This window comes from Eucalyptus grandis, chromosome 9, assembly GCF_016545825.1.
Source record: "Eucalyptus grandis isolate ANBG69807.140 chromosome 9, ASM1654582v1, whole genome shotgun sequence".
Classification (NCBI taxonomy): domain Eukaryota; kingdom Viridiplantae; phylum Streptophyta; class Magnoliopsida; order Myrtales; family Myrtaceae; genus Eucalyptus; species Eucalyptus grandis.
The window spans coordinates 35,079,483-35,097,738 of record NC_052620.1 but is presented as its reverse complement, the minus strand read 5'-3'; the positions used below and the strand labels follow the sequence as shown (position 1 = coordinate 35,097,738).

Sequence of the window (18,256 nt, the reverse complement as noted above, 5' to 3'; positions counted from 1 at the left end):
CGGGTTTTTCCTCTTGTAGCGAGAGAAAGTCCGAGGACGAGAACGGCTTACATACGTATATGTGCATGCGTGTACGGCTTTCCGTCTTCCGCCTGCGATGGATTTTGTAATATATGGGCTCTTTAATAAAATAAAAGGAAAAGAAAGAGTTGAAAAGTCAAAGAAGGGAGGCTGAAGAGAATCGTAGAACCTTCAGCTGGGCTTTAAAAAGAGAGAAAGAGGGAGAGAAAGAGGAGCACGGGCAGAAACAGGGGAACGAAAGAAAGAGGGGAGAAGGGAGAAAGAAGAGAAAGGAAAAAGGAAAAAAGGAAAAATTTTGGCGCGCTCGTGACCCGGACGCCTCATCAAGCCGACTCAAGTGTGTTTTGCAAGGCCGGTAAGAAATTGAAGTCTTTAATCACTTGCTTGAAGCAATTACCGCAATTAGGGCTCGAAATTCGGATTTCTTGGGTATTTGTGTGGCGAAACCCAATTTTGAGTCATTAAGCTGTAAATTTTTTTAGAAATGGTACTTTGGGATGTTGTGAAGCTATAGCATCTTTCGGATCGTGATTTGAGCTTGCGGTTTGTTCGGAACGGAATTTTGAAGTTGGAGCGCAATCTGGTACTATAGCGATCAGTGGCTTCGAGTCTCTTTTTTTTTTTTTTGTTATTTCCGGTACTGTTTTGGGGCGGCTGAGTTGGGGTTGTTGTTGTTCGTTAAGAGAGCTTTCTAACGACTATAAGACGGCTTGAAATGGAATTTTGTGGAGGAAGTTATGGCGTGACGAAGTTGGCGCATGGGCCGCGCCTAGCTGAAAATGATGGGTTTATGCTAAATTGTGAGCTTTTGGGGCGCGTAGGTGTCGTTTATCGACTCATAGGCCTAGTATAGACGAGTTGTTATAAGAATATCATTTTTTACTCGGCTTTTTGATATTTTTCCGTTAATTGTTAGGAATCCGAATGCGTCGGTTCGTGTGAGCGTCGTAGTTGATTTTTGGCTTTTGCCAGGTGAGTGACACTATTTCTTCTTTGTATTTTAAACTCATGTTTTGAGAAACGTGATGGATTATATATTCCATGAGTTGATAAAAGCATATTTTGTTGCATTAAACGATTGAGCTATTACTAACATTTTTGTTATTCGAAGGGAGTTATATTCCGACTTCGATTTGAATAGTTGTTTGAAAAAGGATTTGTGAAATTCTTTGTGAAAGAATCTTGAAATGTTTTGGAGAATGCTTTGATATTTATATATCAAAATTTGGAGTTGTGGTATGATTCTCTTTCCGATATTGAATTACTGGATATTGTAATTGGTGATTAGTACTCAATGTCACTGTGGACCCTGAGGGATGTGGGTATGCGCATACTATTCTAGGATATCCTTGTGGGCCGAACCACCGGCTAATAATATGTGGAGACCTTGCCAAGGGGGGAATCTTGGTCGTCTTGTCACGAGCGTTACGCATGACCATGGCTAGACATTTGAGCATGAATTGGTCAATGGAGTGGACCATTGACGTGTGATTTGAGTTTGGTCGATGGAATGGACCATCGATGTGATTTGATGAGATTAATCAATGGAATAGACCATTGATGCATGTTTTACGAGATTGACTAATGGACTCGACCATTGGTATTTTCGGTATTCGAGTTATGATTTGATAGTATGATAAAATGGGTTATATTTGTGTTTTAAAATGTGCATAGTGATTTCTCGATCCGCTTAGAAGAAATGTGTTACTCACTGAGCCGTGGTAGCTCACTCCTCTCATCTACTTGTTTTTCAGGTTCTTTAGCGAGTCACGAATAGGCGTGAGCGTTCGTTCGAGGAGGACTTTTGTGGTGGAACTTTTTGGTATGACTTGTGCATAGTTAATGGGTTTATAAGTTAGTCTTTGTAGAAGGTTTATGTTTTGATGTTTGTGATTATAGATATACTCTGATATAGATATTGTAACCAAGTGCCCATTTTTGTCAAATATATATATGTGGATGTATATATGTTGATATCGGGTTGAATTCTGGTTACGTTGAGGCTGCGTCCTTTGGTAAAAGGACGGCCGTGTCATGCCCCTTCTTCTTGTGAATCGGGGTGTGACAGATTTCGCTGCGAAAATCGAAACTGCTTTAAATGCTTCGCGAAGTCTCGCCTTTTCTGACGTCGAAGATTCAGGTTTCGAGGATGACGGTAGTAATAAGAGGGGAGGGATCGAAAATGTTGTTGTCGACCAGTGCCCAAGCATTTCTAGGCCGAAGCCCAAAAAGAAAATGAAAAAAAAAAAGAGAGAGCAAGCACCGAGAAGTACCTAATTGTCTAAATAATTATTAGGATAAAAACCGCCAAATTTCCAAACTTTATCTATTGCGACACGTTTATCATGTATTATTCATGTGATACATTTAAAACTTATACAACATGACCTTAAACTTATTTTTTGTGACACCAAACAAACTTTTTTAGTAACATCAAAAGACCCCCAATTTATATGTGTAACATATTTACATGAAAAATTTAGTGTCACAAAAAAATTGGAAATAATAAGTTTGAAATAAATACATCATGGTTTTTGGCATCGAAGAAAAAAAAGTTTGGATTAAATGTGTCAAAATGGGTGAGGTTTGGGATTTTTGGTGTAAAAAAATAATTTAGAGTAAATGTATCGCCTAAAGTTTGAAATTTTTGTGTAGCTTTCTCCTAATTATTAGAAAAACATGGGGAGATAGTATATAATATAAAGTTTTCACTTATTCTACAGCAATATAAATCTTGCATCTTGTAAACTAATGAAAATCATACCTTCCAGACTCAATAAATTGAAATCACCTTCTTGAACAAATGAGCAGTAGCTTCGCAAATCGAGCAAGATATTTATGATCACGCGTCATGTCGCGCAAGACTTTCACAAGCCTACTTGGAACGAAGAACTGTCAAAATGCTAGTAACGAGGACACGAAATCGCTTTAAGAAGTTAAAAAAACAGTCTGGCCAGAGAATGAAGAAAGGATCTGGCAGGATCCACGGAGTAATGTACATGTACATGATATCTTCATGAATATTTGGCATGAACTTGTTTCTGATTATTATTTCTAACTACTATAGACTACATGATTACAGGGATTGCAGAGTAAATGTCTTCACCACAAAGTCAGCCAAAACAGAAAAACCCAGAAGGAAAAGAAAAAGGAAAGGAAGTAGACACTCTTGACATGCTCACTGCTCTGGCTCAACTGTTTGAAAATTCACATACATCATTCCGTTTCATCCTTCAACCTTGTACATCGCAATTTTCGCATCTCAGAATCCAAGATCTGATTCTCCTCTGCGGTTTGCGAGTTTCTTCCTTTCCCCTTACTGTCCTCTTATGCCGCCGTGAGTTCCATGCTATTGTATGCAAAATCCACCTCGGACATCAAAACAAGAGACGGATCACAGTGCAGGTGTCCTGCTTTTAATCAACTTATTGGTGATTTCCAGCATCGAGATCAATTGAGTCTAAAAAGCAGCCCTTTCCTAGAGAGCCAAGGTGAAAATTTCTGCCTTGCCCCCTCCTCAAAGCCCCGGTGTCGATTATACTGGCACTTTTATCAACAACTACCTCTTCCGCTCCATCTTATAAAAACAAAAACCTCTAAAAAATTCCTTCGACTTCTCTTCTAAGTTAAGAAACGATTCAGAAGCGCATAGGACAGGACTTCATTATGCACTGCTCAAGTTGCTTTTATTAACACCTTGTAGCTCCATAGGAGAATTGTTTATAGTGCCAACTGAGCCAAGGGTCTGAGAACTCAACTGTGGACTAGCGGGACAAGCTTCTGGATTACCAGCACTCATGCCATGCATTGTCCCAGAGCTGATCTGTTGTGGGCTCACTGGGGTTCTTTGGCTCATTTGCTGGGGACTAGACTGCTGTTGCTGCTGTTGGGATTGTGAACTCAATTGTGGAATTGCCATGTTTGAAGGTGAACTTATTTGTGGTGGTGACATAACAGCTTGCAAGGGTGAGGTTGTTTCAAGCTGATGCAGCTGCTGCTGCTGCTGCTGCTGCTGCATCTGTTGCTGCTGCAATTGGAGTTGCTGCTGTGGTTGCTGCTGCAATTGCTGTTGCTGTTGTTGCAATTGCATCTGCTGCTGCTGGTGCTGCAGCTGCATTGGCTGCTGCTGCTGCTGATTCATATACTGATTCATCCCTGTCCACTTTGATGGGCCCATTGCCCCCATTGCTCCACGCGGCATGTTAGCTCGATTTGAGGCCAACATTTGCAGGCCAGCAGGGCCCGGAAGCATCGGTCGAGGTCCAGAGACACCACCCATGCCAGACTGAGTGCCCCCTAACACAGCTTGACTCTGCCTCGCCACCTGAAATCTTGGCAAATTAGCGGGTTGCATCAGTCGCTGGTTGCCAATGTGAGAGGCCTGACCAATGTTTGGCATTTGGCCCATGGATGCTGACATTCCAGGCCCTCCCATCCCCTTTGCGCCTGCCATATTTATGGTGTTACTGATGCTACTAAGCCCAGCCAAGTTACCACCCTTGTTTCCCATGCCCATAGCAGCTTCTATCACCATTTGTCTTTGCAACATCGATTGTCGTTGCTGCTGCTGCTGCTGTTGCACTTGCTGTGGCTGTTGCTGCTGTAAAATCTGAAGATGCGGAGGTGGTGGCTTATTTGCCATGTGATTGCCCAACTGAATACTAGTATTCTGGCTGGCATTCAAGTGCAAGAGGGGATTTGTACCAGGCATCGTTGTGGATCTTGGAAACTGAGCAAGATGTTGAACCATAGGATTTTGGTTATGTTGTTGCTGCAGCTGCTGAGTCTGTTGCTGCAATAAGGACTGTGAATCTAGCTGTTGTGACCGTCCAGGCACAGAGACTCCCGAAGCTATTTGTGAGGCATGAGAGCTTCCAGGAGGCAGCATCCTTGCATGTGGAGGAATATTCACAGATGAACTAAGAGATACATTGCCACTATTAGAGGTAAGCAACACTTCACTGGACGATTGACCTGAAACTCCTTCAGGACAGCGCGGGTTATCAGCACCGGAATTATTTTGAGGAGTTCCAGGAGCATTAGGTTGACTGCTTGGGGCAAAATTCATGCGGGTCAGTTTTGGTTGGACCTGATCTCCTTCCACATGAAATCCTTCGCGTGTCATCTGCAGAAACATTCAATATCATTTGATTGAAATGTAAATCGATATCGGATAGATTTAAGCACTTAAGCTTGACCTGTTTTCATAAACCTACCAATGAGCATAACTGGTCTGCAAGCAAATCTGCCAAATGCTGTATCAGAAATTCAATCACAGATGTTAGCCATAATGTTGAAAGAAAAACATACTTTCTTGTGAGGCAAGGTAAGAACAAGGCCACATAGTGCATATGATAAACAGGAAACCACATCTTCCAACTATGAAGTAGGTGAACACACTGAAATGCCATTTGACATTAGAAAGATTTATAGGCAAGACTCTTACGGTATTTGGTAGTGTCGGAAGATGCTCCTCTGAAGCCAGAATATCACCCTCTTCCAAATCTCCATAGTGCATAGCAATGGTACCATCACTTGATTTCTCTGACATGATCATCTTGGTCTGAGGCCGGGAGACAACAGTCCCTATATAAACAGGAGAAAGCCCATGTTAATCGAAAGAAAGTTCATGCAAGTGATGTTGCTTTTGTCTTTCATTACATTATCCTCTCTACAACATCAAAATTAGCATCTCATCCTTCCAAAAATCATTCAAGTTGGGTGTTGTTTCTTAAACCAAAAGACATTCTTTTCTACGGGTGGTAACATATGATGGCAGACTTTAACACATCAAGATCGGGCAAGTACAAGTAACAGAAATTTAACTGCACACCACATGTGATTGGATACTTTGCACTGTAGCCAATATAATGGTAAATACTGCAAAATTCTAGCAGCCAGCAGCAATTTTAAGTCAGCATAAAATGAGAAGGAAAGGTGTAGCAAAGTCCAAGGTACAATTAATATCAGACTGGAGAAATCAATTTTATGCTACCGTAGGCCATCTCCACATGAAAGATGTAACAAACCTTGAAGATTTCGCTCTAGCTGCAAAAACTTAAGGACTCTAGTCTTGCAAATATTTGTGCTGCCTCCAACCAGTGACTTTGAGAGTGATCTGGTACATGAGTCATCCTTAAAATTCACATCGTTGGAAACATTGTGTAGACATACTGAAAGATGCTCAGTGAGGAAGGCACCGGGCTTCATGGCTGGGTAATCTACCTTGTTCTTTTTGTGGCCTATTTGGTACCTGAAGCATCATTGGATGAGGGACAATACTCAGAATGTAATGAATTATATATTTGATATTTATATCAGAAAACAGATGCCAATAATTGCTTGAGAAAAATTATGTACTATGCTTCTGGATGCCCATGTAAAGCAGGTGGACTAAGAATATTTCGAGCTCATGTTTTCAAGATTTACTGTACAGTCTGTACTTCATATTGCTTAACTCAATTACAAGTCAAAGTCAAGCAGCAAGCACAATAGCAACATATAAGTTGTCATGGTTGCAGCATGGTAATTAGAGCATCCTATGCTTTAAAGAAGGACAAAGCTTACTGATATAATCCACATCTAAATGCCATCTAGATCAGCCTCATGATCAAGAACGCAATTAGATCATTTTTCAAACTATTGTCTCACTGGGAGGTAGAAATTTAAAACTCATGACAACAGATAAATGTTGTAGACATCTATCCTTAATCTACATTTCCATCAGAGGTAGATGTTCGCTAAAAAGCTATTAATATAATAGGAATACATCCTGAAAACAGATCAAAGTTCCTGATTGCTCTGAAAATCATTAGCCAACCACCATAAATACTCCAACTGGCTTCGCCTATAATCATGTAAATTGGTGCTTTACATAGAAAAAATAAGATTGGTATCCCAATTTTTCAAGTTCTAGACAACCAGCTTTGCTGCATTGCTGATGCGGCTAACTAAACTTTTTCTCATCCTAGATATTATTGTTAAGACTCTGTATTAACAAACTCCAGGCAAGTAAATTACTGAAGAGAAATTATAAACTATAAAACTGAAAAATGTCTGACTAACAGAAATACAGGAGGGAAAACAAGACAGAGCAACAGGCTTCAGAGCTCAATCAACCTCATACCTCGTCATAATTGTATCAATCTTTAAAAACCTCTCAAGCATTGTCTGATCAACCAGAGGTGGGGTTCCAACAGAAGGACTGCTCGCATTTAATGCAACACCAATGTTGCTCACGCTAGCAGGAGAGCCAACACCACTGATTATTGGCGTCTTTGGAAGTGAATTCTGTCTTCTTTTTGCAGCAGCCTGGGCCTGGTTCTGTCGTAGTGTTGAATCATTGGCACTAGATGTTAAAGATCCTGTCGCTCCAACAGGAGGAACTGAGGTTATTCCAGCCCTTTCCTTGGGCAACAATCCAGGCACAGGAGTTGCTGCAGCTGCCCCATACTGTGGTCCAACTGAACCGGTAGAAAATTCCCCAGATTTTGATGACAAAGGAGATTGAGCCAAGGTTCCACCAGATACGCGTGGGCTTTGCACTGATTTCCTTTTTTGTATCTGTTCCTCCTTTTTCAAATTAGTATCAATCTGCTGATTGACATTACTCCAAGATGCCTGAGAGAAACCAGGTCTCAGGAATGGATGATGTGGCAACCTTTGTTGAAGTTGTGGTTGCTGAGGATCCATGCGGTCCTTTTCAGTCTCCGCCATCTGGATGTCAGACTTACTCCGATTTACTTCTGTAGCCTCCATCTGTGTATCTAGTTGTTCTTCCTTTGCACGATGCCCCATGCCCAGTGGTAGGGATGCTGCTGCAACCTCCGGATTCTGGACACCTTCAAGTGTGTGCTGGGGGAACTTTTGCATGATTGCATTACCAAATTGAATTCCTCTAGATATTGCTTGCTGCTGCAAAAGGGTATTCTTGAGATTTAAGTCTGATGTATGGAAGTTCTCCATCTGCTGCTGCTGATTGCCGTCAGGTCCATGTGCCAGTCTTGGCCTCTTATTAAAGCTAGACCTGGGCGATGATTGCCCATCTTGAGTCTCTCTCTTTCCCTGAAGGGAAATAGAAGAGTTATTATCCAAGTATGAAATCATCATGTCCTGCCCACCAGGGAAGCTCCACGATCCTGCATGCCTCTAGCATTCCCAACCAACATTTGATACCTCGGGGACATCATTGGTAGTGTTGAAAAAGATGCATCTGCTATATAGCCTTTTGGTCTTAGAGGTGGTGTGTTGCCAGCTCCAGCACATTGGGCACTCAGATTCTCATGGACATGTTGCGGCAATAGATTCCCTTGGATAATTCCCGAATCAGACCTTTCTGGAACTCTGTCTATGCAGACTTTCTTCCCGTGGATTTTGTTACTAGAAGTCACAGAGGTTTCTGGCACATGTCTCAATCTCTTCTTTTGTAGACTAGATAAAGTCATATGTAGCTGAAAAAAAACCAACAAAACCATAAAGTTAATGCTCAGGATCTACAAGATATAGATATGATGACCGTGAAATAACTACCTTTTCTGGAACTGGACTATTGGAGAGCCTATCGAGCTTGGGAGTAGGATCCAAACACAGTTGTGGCTGTAATGTCTTCAGTATCCTGGATTCTACTTCCTATTTTAAAAATCAAACACAAACATTAAGCTCATGTCTCAAACACAAAATAAAGTTCACAGTTCATCCATGGAGATGCTGCAAGCCCCAGCCCCGACTCCCGAAAAAAAAATCTTTAGAAAGAAGAATAAAAGAAATGGAAAAAGAAAAATGGCAGAGAATCTCCAACCCCCTCAAGAAAGAGGGGCAAGAAACTCCATGTGCAGTGCCTTACCATCAGATCACCATAAGTCCAAGAACTACAAATAGGTGGTATATCCTTAACGATGTTCTCCAAGGAAATTTTCAGCCACACTTTAGTAACAACGGGCAAATCAACCACATCTGGAAGATTGGGCCCTCTATTAGATGCATATTTTCGGTAGTCCCGCACCTGCATCATTTGTGAATAGTCAGCGATTAATGTTAATCATACTATCTGTGAAGAATAAGTAAGACGAAGAATGATAAAATAAAGTGAAAAAAAAGTAATTTTGATTAAAGCTCAAATGTATATAGCTATGTGCTCGTTGCAGATTAATTTGTCTTGGTAAATGCAGACTAGATGGATGGAAGAGTGACTATAGTTACAATTAAGACTGGTCCATTTCATAAGAAAAGGCACATGAAAGCTGAGAATTTCTGAACACCGTCCATCCAAAGTATAAGCTAAAATGAGTACTAAATTTACCATTGCCACTGGTATCCTAGGGACACACCCACAAATGAAGAGCTGCTAAACTAAGCAAGTTGCATCAACATGCAACAATATGCAAAGCCAGAATGAAAAGAGTTGCCATAGAACTCTTGGGATAGTCATCAAAATGCAAAACCGAAATAACTTGAACAAAAGATTGGGAGGATGATGTTGTTTCATCATAAATGCGTGATATTAAAAATGATTTGAAACTTAAGCGAAAAGATCGTGACTTTTTATAAAGTCAAAAATAGGATCTGAAGACTGCATTCATATAAACCTATTAATGGGACATTCACTCTATCTCTCTCGGAGATCTGTTTCGTAAAAATTAAAAAAAAAAAAAAGGAGAACACACACACACACACGAGAATTATCTCGAATACTCACCTCACAGATAAGTGAACCTTCAATGTATTTGCAAGGTAAATCGTCAAGGAGATCTCAGGCAACCGACCACATTCAATTGCCTTCAAAGAACATGACATTTAAGAAATGTAAGAATTGAACATGTAATAGAGAGATTTGAGATAAATAGCAAGGACATCGAACATGAATCAAGATTTTGACGAAAAACTTAAGAACAAACAAGAGATATTATCCTCTTAAAATTCAGTGTATGAAGTTTCACCTCATAGTCCTAGATCGTTTGACATGTCCCAATGTAAAGACGGGCAAAATAGGAAGAAGAGTATCTCAAGTTCTCACACATATCAAATAAGTTCCACATTGCTAGCAATGGATGTTGACATGTAAAGTTTTCTGAGCAATTTTATAATTTATCTTCAAAATGTTGAACTTTTCCCTTTCAGTAGCATAACTAGTATAATACCAAAACGTTGATCTGGGGGGTTCACTGTTGACACCAAATACGAGTATGGATACCATAGCTATAACCATGTCATTCAGTAGAGTACAGGTAAATTAACCTTCAGAAGAGTCAAAGGTAAACAAGCAGATAGAATGTAAATGTCAAGTCCAATTGACTCAGTATATGTCATTTTCCTCTCACAAAGAATGGATAAAATGAGAAGGGATACTTGCAGAAAAGGAAGAGAAAAAATAGGGTCAGACGATCACCGAGAAGAGACTTTCAGATGTCCTGTTGTAGGGACGTAAGAACTTCGAAGCATGCTGCAATGCGTCACTCTGGCAAGATAAAGAGAGAAAATTGGAAACAAGAGAAGGGATGTAAGTAAATGAGAAACTTTTGTTGATTAACTTCCTAAGGTCAAGAGTTCTTCATAACAAACCTCCAAAGGTTTTCCAATAGAGTATCCATCAGGGAAAAGGTTCAATGTGAAGGAAACTTCGTCCCCTGGCATTTCAACAATCACAGATGTACTTATTTAGTTATAGGAAAGCCAACATATTCAACATGCAATGGAAGCATAAGCAAGAATTACCTGCAGAAATAGGGTTTTCATCGGTAGAGAAGAATGATGCAGACCCCCCAGAAGCCTCTGTACCCACCTGAGTTTTATTATCCTAAGTCAACAGATAGTTCCCATCACCATAGAATCTTTCCAACAGCGCACATGTGAAATGCCCAGAAAAGCAAAAGAAACCACACACACACACACACACACACACACACACACACACCCCCAATGCTTCCCATCCTTTAGAAGCCAGAAACCCACTAGCTTAATCTCACTCACAGAAATACCCGCATAATTATATTCCAACACAAACATCCCACTCTTTCTCTTTAGTTTCAATTCTCCCCCATCCCCGATATATTCTCGACGAGGTACAGCGCCAAGCATGACGAGCAGCACGACCGCGGCCACTAACCCTCATCAATTGCGAGGTCCCACCCATCCTAAAAGCAGCCAATGGCGAGGGCAGCAGAAATTCTGAGTCCCAGATCCAATGGTCCAGTCGAGATTTCCCAATTTCAGGCAAGCGACACGCGAGAATCAATTTCAACACAGTCCATCGAACGCGGTAAGCCAAGATAAAGCATCGAAGACCGAGCGCAATACAGCAACCCCCCCAGACGAAGAAGCCGATCAGAACTATCGGCGGCTCCGCCCACATCTAAAAAAGAAAACTTTTCCCCTCCACACTCACCTCCGCTCCGCCCCGTTCCAATCGCATCATGCCCAAAACACAGAAGAAGAAGAGTAAAAAAAAGCCACGCGGAGCAAAATCGCAAGCAACCGAGCTAAGCAACGCGCGACCAGGTAGCCGCTCAGCACCACACGCGCACGCACACGCACACGCACGGCGAGCGTTACCTCGGGGTTCCGACCGGTGGAGCGAGACGTGACCTTCGGATTTTGCGGCGCGTCGTCCTCCCCGGCGTCCGGCGGGATCGGGGGAGGTTTCGGGGAGAACCTCCGGCCGGTCTTCGAGAGCTTGAACGAGACGCCCATCGGCTAGGGCTTTCGAGGCGAATTGGGGTTGGGCGGGTTTTCTCCGGCGCTTGGATCATGAGAAAGTAGAGCTGAAGGAAAAAGTAGTTTTCCGGGAAAATTCCCGCAGAGAGGAAGAGGCTCTTTTGAGAGAACGAAATGGAAAAAGCAGTCGAAGCAAGGGCGGTCTAGAACGGACGGGACGGGCCGCCCGAGTTGAAAATCGTCCAATTTGGTCCGATTCCTGAAAATGAGATTGGTATATGGATATTCTGATCCTCAACTCCAAAAAATATCGGACCGGAGCGATTATATATATTTTTATTACTTTTTAAAAAATGAAAAGAAATTAGTTTTTTTTTTTAAATTTCTTCATAATATATAGCGGAAAAACGAAGTCCGGTCAACTCCCAGATCGAACCGGAAATCAGAATCGGAATCAACCGGTTGGACCGAACCGGACGAGGTGGACCGAACCCCTTTTTAATGACTCATTGGGCGGACTCGGCTGTGGTTTTTGGGCCATTGGGCTGGCCTGGGAAAAATTTCCAGGTCCAGTAATTGGTGGGCTAGGCCTGGGAAGGGCCTTTGAGGCTCCGCCGGTCCCGGGCCGGCCTGCTTATTCTTCGAAGGATGTAATGTGTGGTTCATTAGTTATTCAACCTCGGCAGCTAAAATTTATAAACATCGATAGAATATAATTAGTCCGAATTTCTAATACTGGATATCATAATACCTATAGGTAAGTAGCAGAACGATATAATATGATGTAATGCCTATATATTATTTTTGATATATTCTTCCTTTAAGATGAAACTTTCACACATAAAAGAAATAATATGGTGGCTTTGTGGGCGAGCCAAGCCGCCCATATCTTCCCTCGGGCGAGCCTAGGCAGTTGCCCACGCGTGATAGTTGCGCCTAATAAACTCATTTTAATCTATATTTCTTGGGTTAAGTCAATATATAGATTAGTTGTGTTCCGTGAATGGATTATAAATGGGTATAAGATGGAAAAACTTGAAAAAAATACGAGTGTTACACTTTTACGACTCTCTTCACATTTTATGAGAAAATAATGAACTCCTTGAATTGTTCCAAGTTCATAAAATTTTTAGTGGGCTGGACTTCACCCTTATTAAAAATGTCAAGTTGGCTTCTTTTTTTTTCTCAATTATTTTATTTATCTTTATTAATCTTGTAAGTTTTATCTATTAGATATTGAAGTATATCTTTCTTGATTGCATTAGACATTGTTATTTTTACACAATATTTTAATCTTAGTTCTTATCATTGCAATCAATTGTCAGTATCTTCTTCATATCTTACCTTCCATTTAATTAACATTTCCTACGTTGATTGTTGTTGTGTGTGTGTGTGTGTTTTTTTTTTTTTTTGGTAAATTCAATATCAAGTAGTTGCGTGAACTGAGTTCTAAATTTTTTTATAATTTGCTAATATGATCAATTTGACTAATTTGGGCCAGCGGAGGCCAACTGTCCCTACATGATGTGGCAATACCGATGTGACAAATTTTAAATTATTCATTATTTTATTTTATTTTTCTTCTTTTATTTCCCATTTTTTTTCCTTAACCTTTTCTTGGTTTAAGCAAAAGCGATGCATCCATCGCTAGCCAAAGTGAGGGCATCAGGTCCTTGCCCAAATCCAAGTGAGGGTCACGATGCCCTCACTTGCCACATGTGAGAGTCGCAAGCCCCTTGCTTGTGGTCAACAAGGGCACAAAGGCCGTCGCTCATGGTTGGAGAGGAGTTGTAAAAGAAAAAAAAAAGGGAAAGAAAAGAAAATGGAAAGGAAGAGAAAAGAAAAGAAAAGAAAAAAGATTTTTTGTTTAAATATTAAAAAATATAAATTTTGTTTACATATGTGCTAGTCATGCTATATAGGACGGCCGGTATTCCATGTCAGTGATTTCCTACCAAACTTAGTTGGATTAACAATGTTGGCAAATTACCGACCAAAAAAAAAACTATGTTGGCAAATAATCAAAATGTTTAGGGCACAATTGGTATAATTGAAAAGTTTATGATTAAATTGTAACATGTGCAATAGATTGAGCACTTTTTGATACCTTTCCCTGTATAGGGCAATGCATAAGATACCTAACTCTTGAGTTCCAAAATTTGCAAATTGGTTTAAGCTCCAGGTGATTAGCGGGTCTTGTTTGCCACATTGAGTGATTAGTGTTTGCAATTAACGAAAGTTGAATGCAATGAAATTGTATACCATCAATCAACGTTCTACTCAATCTTTGATAACGCTTCATGATTAGTGTGATTTTTGGCAACTACATTCGTAAGACCAGTACGATTATCTTGATTTTGCATGAATAGGTAACGTGTATCTACATGTGGACATCCCTAGCTGCAAGGTCATTTTTTTTTTTTTTTGGTTCACTTACTGACATAATGCAGGAGAGAGAAAACATTAAAAAGAAAATATACATTGGTACGCTCTATTATCTAAATCAAATGAGTTAACAAGATGACTTGATTATACAAATTCGACAAATTTTAGACCTTGATGGCATTTTTTAAAAGTCTTAAGTCTCAATCATATTTTCGGGACAAGTTTTAGGATATACGACGCACTTATCTCTATAAATTAAATATCTATGGAATTCATCTAGATTTTAATTTGCCTTGCGTTGAATTTCAAAAGATCGTACACCCCTATCTTGGATTTTCTTCCTTTTATCTTGTCCTTTTCATATAGCATGATAAATAAGAGATAGCATGCGGAAAATACCAATGCTCCACGCGCGAGTACGATCACTTTTGCTTTCTTCGAGAGTGTATAGATGAAGGATAAAAATGTTGCCTCACGAACGATTATGTAGGGTTAACCGGTTGATCAAAGAGCACACGACGTAAAGAGATAAATAGATGCCATATATGCTGCTAACCTCTCGGGGAAATGACTATGAACAGTCAATTAAGTAACCGGCAAAAGGTTGGGATTTTGGACCGACCATTGCCTTGCTCCATTTCATTTAACAAGACTCATGCAATAAATAGAAAAACAACTAAATAAGTGGATATTTTGCAATATGAAAGATTGATGTTTGGAGCAACTTATCAAAGACAAAGCAAAAGGGGATGAACGTGCAGATGATGGAAGAAGAGCAGTGGAGTGGCAGAAGGTGGATAATTAAAATTTTCGATTTTGGATGATGTTTTTTATAGGTGAAAAACTTAGGTAATTTGCATTAAGTAAAGTGCATATAGAAATTCAGAACATTCCAAAAGAAGAGGTCCAGAGGCCCCTTTTTTTAAAAAATTAAAAAAATTAAAAAATAATTAAAATAAATATAATTAAATAAAAAGAATAAACTAGAAATAAATTCTAAAAAAATTGGTGAGGCCGACTCAGAGGTTTAAGGGATAAAGGTGCAATGCATCTAGAAGTCCAAGGCATGCCAAAAAGGGAGGCCTGGACGGCCTCACATTCTGCGGAATTAGGCATAATCCAACTGATACGAGACTCTGATTTTCATGAGTCTGTGTGTGCAGTGAAAATTGGTTGAGAAATTGATATGAAACTGAGCATGTATTTAAATATTCCTTTCTTTCGCTTTAGATCTTTCTTTAACTTGACCACAAGTTTGGAATGAAGTTTAATAAAGCGAGGCCAAAACCCGGCTTCCAATATTGTATAGAAGATATGTCATTCGTATTGAACAATTTATCAAGCCACGTCAAATATTTAATCGATCTTTTTAGCTTATATGGAAAAAGCAGCCATGACTTCTATTTTTGACTTTTTATCTTTTGACATTCGAAATTTGACCGATCTAGAAACCTATACATAGGAATATTAAGGTCATTTGCAATTGTAATCATGCCATTTTGTTTATAAATTTTGGAAATCAAATTATCAATATGATAGGAATTTTCGCTAGAATAACGGAATAATAAAGGGAAGGTTCTATTTCTTACCTTTACCAAAAAAAAAAAAAGAAAAAAAAAGAAAAAAAAAAGGGAAGGTTCAAGTATGCACTTGGCATTTTCTAAATAAAGTCAACCTAAATTTTGAAGGTTTGGCACGTAGGGGTAATGATGACATCAGTGTCATAATTATTATAAGGCGCTTATTTTAGTACTAATTTAATTGATCATTTAAGTACCATATTTTTAAAGAGCAATATTTAAATGAATTTGGTGATGAAAAAAATTGATGTGGCTCATTGAGGCTAACTGGACAATTTAAAAGAAGTGACACTAAAATGATCATTCCTAAAATTTTGCACTAAAAGTAATCTTTCTTAAAGTTTTGGTATACAAAGTTTTAAAATTCTGTGATGCGTAATTTATAAACCAATCAACGTTGCTTAATGTATTTATTTTTCACGAATTAAGAAATTTGGGTTAGATTGGTTTCCGAATGTTCTTTAGTATCGATCCTGGGAGTTGATAAAAAGAAGTGTATTTGGTTCAGCCCAAGTGACTCTGGACCTCTAAAATCTCCTGGGACAAGTTATGGCATTTGGTAAATTTTTACGGAGAGCATTGTACGGAAATTAGCATTGGCAAAACTGAAAGTTTAAGGCAGGTGAAGAGCGCTTTGAACATTTTTGGAATGTTATTATGGGGTTTAATTTAATGATTTATATTCTTCCAATCTTGCCCTCAATTATAATTTTGCTTATCACTTTTGCCTCTAAAAACATTGTTCATCGTCTTCTCATGCACTCTTTTTGTGCTTGCTAGTTTCAATGTTTGCAGAGGTCGAGGCTCGCCTAAGGTTGTGCAACCTCAATAGTGGTTGCTTGTGGTCGCATGACCTTGGCGACAAGTTGTCATCTCTCTTTTAGGCTTCGCTTGAGGTGCCATCTTCATCGATCTATGCTTACATTTTTTTTTTCTAATTTACAAGTTTGTGGCAAATAGTGTTTTGCATTTTGTAAAACCCTTTTAATCTAAGATCCTTTCCGTCTATGCAAAGGTAATTCACAAAAGTGAAGCAAAGGCACTGTAATCCATTTCCACAATGCTTCAAGCTTTGTTGTTCAATCTAAGAATACAGCAAGGTTAGAGAAGAAATAAAGACGAACTTGGTAGAGGTGTGGAAAAATTTGCTTATGTTCCCTTTTGTTAGGAAAATGTGATTTTAAATGAAATTATTTTAAGAGAATGTTTGCTCAATGATTTTACTCTTGAGTCTAACAAAACAAAGAAAAATAGTGTCAAAGTTAGAATATTTGCCTTGTAATTTTTGCTTTTGGCTCACTCTCTCCCTTTGTCACATTTCTAATTTGTTTAACATTAAAGCCACCATTTTAATAATGATCAATTTGATGTCAAAACTTTTGAATAATCACTTTAGCATCAAAACTTCGTAAAGCAACCAGATTTTTGACAAACTAAGTCACCGTACTCACCTAGGTGATCGTTCTCTAAAAGTTGTGGTAATTAAAATAATTGTTTGAAACGTTTTAATACTAAATTAAGTGTATTTTAAAAGTTATGGCACTAATGACGCCCTTTCCATCGTTCGGAAAAAAACATAACTTATTTTGAGGTTATGCATTTTTGGACTTAGAGGTTTTCATAAGTTCTTAATCGATGTATCTAGCCTTGCAATGTTAAGGGTTTGATTAAGTTAAGCTAGAAGTGCATTAGTCGTGTGTCCTTCGCGGGATAGTATGTGGAGGATGAAAATGCGACCGTGATAAACCACGTGCCTTGGAGAAAATGTTCCGTGAGTGTCGCACACCACGTGCCAGTAGATTGGGCACGGATGACAAGTCGCGAACACGGTGGTCAAAGAACACATCGACTTACGGCAATGTGGTGCGCGACGTACGCTTTTGCGCAATGTTCTGTCACAGTACCAACTTCATTCATGGATTTACTACAGAGATCAGTGTCCAAGGACTTATGCTGTCCAGGGATCGAAGCAATCACCTCAATGCATTGGAATCCCTTCAATTTGGAGTAAGCATTTAGCACCATCTTTTTGGTCATTTTGCGTATCTTTACTCCTTGTTATAGCAACCCAAACGGGTGATTTCGATATTCTACTCGAATCACGTTGGGTTGGTGGAGTGTGCTAGACAAAATGTTAAAATCACAATGATTAGAGTGAAGTTCACATGATTCAAAACTATGAGAGGTGATTGAGAAATCTAACTTAAATTTAGGTCTATATGCTGATCTTCTCAATTAAAGCAGATTATGCTTATGCTAGTGCGAAAGTCGGAATCTGATTTTGTCACTTTACTTCCTCTCCAGGAAAATGTAGAGATTTGCTTGAAAATTATACATTCAAAAGTGGTGTTGCGAATGTTGTGTCACACAGGTATTTTGAAAAACGTATTACTTTTTCAGTCTTGTAATGTTTATGCGGGGCATAGAGGTGATCTGTATTTGTTCCTATATTCAAGCTCTTGGTTATAAATAGAGGCCATTCTGAGGATGTTGCTAAGGTAAATTCAAGGCTAACACTGTTTTGCCTTGCTTTCCCCTCTCCATTTATAAACCTAAGTTTGATTGGTCTTTGAGACGGCGCCTGATCGTTGCGCCTTACGGTGCTGACATCGAGTTCAACC

At 39.4% G+C, this 18,256-nt stretch overlaps 1 pseudogene; it reads right to left on the bottom strand.

Annotated features, from left to right (window-relative positions):
- Window positions 1-2,935: 2,935 nt before the first annotated feature.
- Window positions 2,936-11,873, bottom strand: LOC104424020 (annotated as a pseudogene).
- Between the last annotated feature and the right edge of the window lie 6,383 nt (window positions 11,874-18,256).